Source organism: Penaeus monodon, chromosome 12, assembly GCF_015228065.2.
Source record: "Penaeus monodon isolate SGIC_2016 chromosome 12, NSTDA_Pmon_1, whole genome shotgun sequence".
Lineage (NCBI taxonomy): Eukaryota > Metazoa > Arthropoda > Malacostraca > Decapoda > Penaeidae > Penaeus > Penaeus monodon.
In genome coordinates this window covers 23,715,842-23,723,341 of record NC_051397.1, presented here as the reverse complement: position 1 = coordinate 23,723,341, position 7,500 = coordinate 23,715,842, and positions in this window count along the sequence as shown.

Genomic DNA, 7,500 nt, shown 5'->3' with positions numbered 1-7,500 from the left:
TATATGATATATTGATTAATATATAATATTATACATATATAGTATAATGGAGTGATAGTGTAGTGATGGTACATAGTAGTGATGTAGTTTGATGTGTGGGGGGTGTGCGTGTGTGTGTGTGTGTGTGTGTGTGTGTGTGTGTGTGTGTGTGTTGTGTGTGTGTGTGTGGTGTGTGGTGTGTACACAATTATGTATAATATATGTAATATTATATATAAGATGTATAATATATAATTTTACATATATAATTACATATCTATATATAATATAAACATATATGTAATCATATATAGTATATATATGTATATATATATATATATTTTTTTTTTTCGAAGGCCACCATCAGTCAGTGTCGATCATGGCATTATTTCCAAGGCCCGGACGAAAGAATGAGAAGAGTTTAGCTGTTGCCTATGCAGCAGGCTACATCTCTCCAAGCAGCCGATGGATCTGTCGTGGACGTGATGTACCCCCACTAGTTACGGGAGCTCGGAGTAGGACAGTTCCCCCTCTTGACACCATCACCATCTGTGGGCATTCGTGGCGGCTACCTGTGTGGATCTCATCCCTGGAGCATTTTTTATATTTACTGTACTTTTAGCTTTTACTTTTTTAGCTTTCTTAATTTTTATATGCCTTTTTTTTTATTTACAACAACAACAAGAAAATTAGTATATATAACTTGTGTTTTGGGCGCCGATTCTCTCTTGGGCTGTGCCCGTTGCCTCAGCAGTGGTTACGAGCGCCCGACCTCACTCCGGTGATATTGATTTACGAGAGATAAAATATTTAATTATTTACATGGCACTAAGAGTTACGATTTAAATTTTGAGTAAATAGACTGTGGGATCTTAGGTTTCCGTTTAATGGTGGGTTTGTTCTTTATTTGTATTTTTTGTTCTTCTAATTACTTAAAGAAGAAGTATGGAACTTAGAAATATGAAAGCAAAAAGTAAAAGGAAATCAGGGAAATGAGCAGGTATAATCAAAGAACAAGATAAGTAATGAGATGCTGGAAAGTTTTATATAAGGAGAACTGGAAAGGGTCAGAGTCGTGGGAGAGTTTGTGCGTAATACCGCCTTGCTATCTTATAAAACGGCACCTGTTCGAAATATACTCTGCAAGTTTTGTGCAAAGTAAGAGGTACACTCAGATTCAAAGGAACGCATAACAGATACGTTTGGCAGCGCGGCGTCGCAGGAGTTGCCAGAACGAGGTCACGAAAGAACTGCCTCAGGGATCCCTCGGTTTCCCTCAGGGTGACTGAGCGTTATCGTGTTATAAATGCACAAGGCAGTGAATTTTTTTGTATAGGGAATTCCATAGCTTGACCTATTGTATGAACTAAAGCAGCAATGGGCACAACATCGTATTACGAAGACATACGTGGGTCCTCATACTTGAGAAGAGAGAGAGAGAGGAACTTATCTACTGAAGATTCTTTCAATCTATTAACTTCTTAGAAGTTAGATGTCACTCGCACTCTCACGAAGACAATTTTGATGAATGCGGATCTACAGGAAGGCCAAAATGAAATACTGGAGGAAAATCAAACCTTATTATCCATAATCATTCAAGATGAAGACAAGGATTACCGTATAAGTGCAGGAGACGAAAGTTGCAGTTTTGAAGAAAATGAAATGTTAAGAGATATTGAGGACACAAAACACACCAAGAAATTTCACTTCTGTAATTATGTGAAGACCCAGAGTAAACAGGGGGGATCTCAAGATAAAACAGCTTCGGTGGGCCGTTGACCAACACCAAACCCCCGTAAAAACCTAACAAAGTGTGTTTATTCAGACGTCAACTTCACACGGGATGAGGTGTGTGAATGGTGCATTTGCATTTATCAAAGGTTAAGTCCTGTTTCTGAGAATTACAAGCCCACCAAGTGAGGAACAGCATGATAAACAAATGACACGATGCGTATTTTTTTCAGTAGAGAATAAGTAAATTTACGTCAATCTACCCACTAACAGGTGATATGATTTATAGTGTATATATGCTATGCATATATTGGTATATTGATATTACATATATATTACTTTATATATATATATAGTAGATATATCATATATTATATGAATTAAATATAATATTAATATAGTATATATATATATATAATATTATATAGATAATGATAATATATAATCATAATATTTTATATAAAATATTTATGATCATAGATAAATATATTATATATATGAGGATTAGATAAGATAATAATATATATAATATATATACAAATATATATGAATTTTATATATATAATATATTGTAAGAAATATAAAATATATATATATATAAATTTATTAATAAATAAAATATATAATATATATATATATATAATATTATTGATATATATAAGTATATAGTTATATATACATTATAGTATATATATAATATATAATATATATATATTATATATATATATATATATATATATAATATATATATATGTATATGATTCACCGGAGATAAAAAGAAGAATTACCATTGCAAAAGCGCACAATTGTTCAAAACATCTGGAAAGACCAAAGCATTAACCTTACGGACAAAGCTAGGTTATGAATCATTAGTTTCCCAATTGCATCATAATGTTCTGAGTGTTGGGTATTGAAGTAGATAGACAAGAAAAAGATCAATAGTTTAGAAATGTGTGTACAGACGAGTATGCAAATTTAGCTGGACAGAGAAGAAGACGAATGATGAAGTGCTGAGAAAAATAATTGTTAAAGACCGACTGTTGGACATTTGAACAAGAGGAAATTAAAGTTATAGTATGTAATGAGAAGTAAAATATTAGAAAAACTTGCTGACAGGATGGTGATAGGAAACAGAGGAAGAGGCAAACCGAAGACAAGACTGAGCGACAATATCAAAGATATTTGCGGCTGCGATGGTATAAGTGGAAAGAAAAGCGTAAGATCGAGTTAGTGGCGAAGGATGTGGAGAGGTCCACGGTGCTCAAAATGAGCATACGTTATTGATATTGATATATATATATATATTAATACGTATTTCACATATGGCCTATTTCACCTCACACCAAATCCCCCCCCCCCCACCCCCACCCCAGTGTTTCGTGTAACCCTTATAAGTACATGACTCCCTTGGGGCCACCTGTAGCAGACACCTTCCATCACTCTACTATTGCCATACATACAACACTATTTAATACAGTAACACCAGCCCCTAAATACCAAACCTTTGCTAGACACGACACCTTTCTCGCTGCCCAAGATTTCCGCATCGTGCCAGACGCGACTTGTCTGCGCTCCACCGTTCATCAGCCATAGTTACACACTCACACACACACACACACACACACACACACACACACACACACACACACACACATATATATATATATATATATATATATATATATATATATATATATATATATAATATATAAAATATATATATAATATTTATATACGTATGTGTGTATTGTGTGTATATATATTTTTATAAACATACACACACACAAAACACACACACCACACACACACACACACACACACACACACACAACACAACACACACAAACAACATAAACATATATATATATATTATATATATTATTATGGGGTGTGTGTGTGTGTGGTGTATTTACAAACATTTTATGAGTGGATGTTGTGTATTATATATAAATATTTATTTATTATATATAGATATATGTGTATCTATATATCTATCTTATCTATCATATATTATATATATAGATATATATATATATATATTATATATATATATATATATGCATATATATGTATGTATATATATGTATGTATATATATATTTTATATATATATATATATATAATATATAATATATATATATATGTATATATATATATATATATATATATATATATATATATACTTGTATGCGTGTGTGTTTGTAGATGTATTCATACATATGTATACATACAAACCAAGGTACATACAGCTAGTATCGACAGCTGTTAATGATATAGAACTCATTAATAAAAAAGGTAATTTGGTTTTACTTTGAAGAATTTTATAATAATGTCGAATAAATTATACAATGATTATGATCTAGCTATATCTGATTTTTTCACAGTGCGCTCTCATTGCCTCATTTGAAGACTCCATTAGACCCTCCCTTCTTGACTCGGTCAGTCTTTGCGATAATTTATGATATTTTTTTTCTTTTTTTATGGATCAGCAATAATAATGGTAAAAGAACAATTGAAAAAGAAAGCAAGATTTTTTTTAGGGGGGGGGGATTTGCCAGGGTGTGGCTACCTTGCACAAACACACACATACACACGCACAAAAAACAACCATACACACACATACATACAGACACGCATACATACACAAATCACACAACACACACACACACAACACACACACACACACACACACACACACACACACACACACACACACACACACACACACACACACACACACACACACAACATATGTATAATCCTCATAATCTTCATTATCGTCTTCACCATCATCAGTATCATCAATTGATAAAAATGATACAAAATAATGCAAACGAAAAAACAAAATACAAATAACAATTATTAACAATAACAGCAACAATAATGATAGTAGTAAGGATAAAAAAAAATGCTAATAGTAATAACAATAAAAGGATAATAATAATGCTGATAGCAATAGTGCCAATAATAATAATGATAGTAACATTGATAATATTAACAACATTAGTAATAAAAAAAATTAACATTAAGAACAATGATAATGATAATAGACACACACACACACACACAGAATATATATACATATATATATATATATATATATAATATATATATATATATATATATATAATATATATATATATATATCATCATCAATAACGGTATGCTCATGGTTGAGCACCCGTGGACCTCTCCACCATCCTTCGCCACTCAACTCGATCTTGCGCTTTTCTTTCCAGTTGTACCATCGACAGCCCGCAAATATCTTTGATGTTCATTGCCGGTTATCTTTGAATCATGATTTTAGTTTTCGTGGCATTAAGAAACAAACCAGCCTTTTCGCTTGCTTCTGTAACTAATCTAGTAGTTGTTGTAGTTTCAATGATTTCTGCTGGCAATTAAAACTATATCATCGCGTATCTTAGATTTGATATTTGTTATACTTAACATACAGTCCTCAAAATTCTCTAGAGCACCTTCATAATTGCTTCGGGAAAATATATTAAAAAGGGCTGAGACAGAATGCACTTGTCGTACTCCTTGGTGACTTCGAACCATTCTGTTAACCCATAAGTGGTATTACAGTTGCTTGTTGTATGGTCAACATCTATTTATTAGTTGGATGATGTGTTTTGGAAATTTCATACAATCATGTTATTCAGAGAATATCATGATTCAACAGTATCGAAAGGTATAGGTCTTTCTGAGTTCCTGTTTTTATCTATGATCAATTTCAGATTTAAGAACTGTTTCTGGTACTTTTCCAGGGTGAAAATCTGATTGTTCGTCTCAGTTTCTTCTCTAACTTTAACTTCATTCTTTTAGCAATGATTTTCACAAAATTGGTGCTGGTGACTTATTAATGCAATTGTCATATATTGTTGCATTGGAGTGCTTCACGTTTATTTTTAGGTATGGGTGTATAAAGACTGATTTTTCCAAGTCTTCTGGCCATTTTCTTTCATTCCAAATTTTCATACAAAGTTTGAGAAGTATTCAACTCTTTGCTAGCATCTTGAATAGTTTGCTGGGTTTTTTACTTTCCCGGGCTCTTGTTATCTTCAATTCTTTATGCTTTTATAACTTCATCTAGCAGTGCGGTGGTTCAATCTTTTGCTGCATTGAGTCTTTAAATTTAATGTTGTTGTCAGATCTTTATTCTTTTTGTTAGGTTGGAAAGGTTGACTTCTTTTCCATCAACATAAAAAAAGTCCATCTTCAGTTTTGATAGTGTTCATGTAGTTTAAATTTCGGTAATTGTTTCTTATCTTGGTAGAGTTCTTTAGTTGTCTTATTTATAGCAACAGTTTTCAATTTCTATGGCAATTCAGTTAAATATTTTTCCTTATCTGTCCAATAATCTTTAAATTTTTGTATTTGAAAATTTTTGTAAATTACTTCTCAACTGGATATGATACCCTTTGATTTTATGCATCATTCTTGTTTCAATTTCACTTAGTTTTTTTCAGATATCCAGGGGGAATTTGCCTTTTTCTTTTTGGCGATAGTTTCTTAAGCAGCGCTCAGCAGGAGTTCTTCTTCCCACAACTCATTTGGTGTTTTATCATCTTCACATTGATTGAGTACTTCAAATTTGTTTGATTATATGTAATTGTTATCAAGAGTTTTGTAGTCGAGCTTTAGTCAGTTTAGAGGTGGTGTTGGACGCTCCATCTTTTTGAGTCTTATTTGAAAGTCGATAGTTAGAAGTTGGTGGTCACGTTGCAGTCGGCACCAGGTCTTGTCTTGGCATTTTTCATACAAATTTTCCATTTATGGTTCAACACAATGTAGTCAATTTGGCTGCGTGTTCTTTTGTCTGGTGAAAACCATGTGTACAAGTGTCTTGGATGGTGTTAGAACAATGTGTTGGCTATAACTAGATTATTTGTACTACAATTCAATAAAATCTTCACCTCTTTCATTTATATCTCCAAGGCCGAATTTTGCACAGGTGTCATTTTTTAGAACATTTTTGCCTACTTTGGCATTGAGGTTTCCCATGATTACTTTTACATCTCTGTTAGGGATTGTCTAAAGTTTCTTGGAGAGTGTTATAAAAAAAATCCATTTATTCATCACTTGCAATGTTGGTTGGTGCGTAGCATTGTATAATACTAATGTTATGAGGTTTTGCTTATATTCTGACATTTAAAATGCGATCTTTTATTGGGCTGTACCCAATTAGTGCATTTGCAGATTTTTTCGTGGGAATCATAGCAACTTCGTGACTATAATTTCCTTCTTCTTTTCCAGAAAAAAGAAACTGTCTTGTTTCTTAGTTTTGAAACTTCCATTACTTTTCCAATTGGTCTCCTGATTCCTAGTATTTGAATGTATCTATCCATTTCTTTACAGACAGTATGTAATTTACCCATCTCTTTCATTTTTCTTACGTTCCTCGTTCCGATTTTTTCTTAATTGGACATGTTTTCTTTGTCTTTGTCTTCCAGATGCATATTTAACATTGTCAGCCTGGTTGGCCACTGAACAACGCGTCCCTTGATAACCCACGCGACGGGCGATGTGGTATGAATTATCATTTCTGTATTTGATCATTGGTGTAGAGGTTTTTCAGGGGAAAAGAAAAGTTAAGTGGAATCCCCCACGCTCCTTCTCAACTCGCAGTCTCCAATTAACTTGGAGGAACTATCTCTACCACTTTGAAACAGTTACACTGCAATACGCCAGACATATTGTTTGGTGAAACCAGTAATCAGCAGAACCGAAGGTGTTTTCACCAGATATCCACTGCCCTGCTGCCCTTGCATAGGGAGCTAATAGGGTGCTA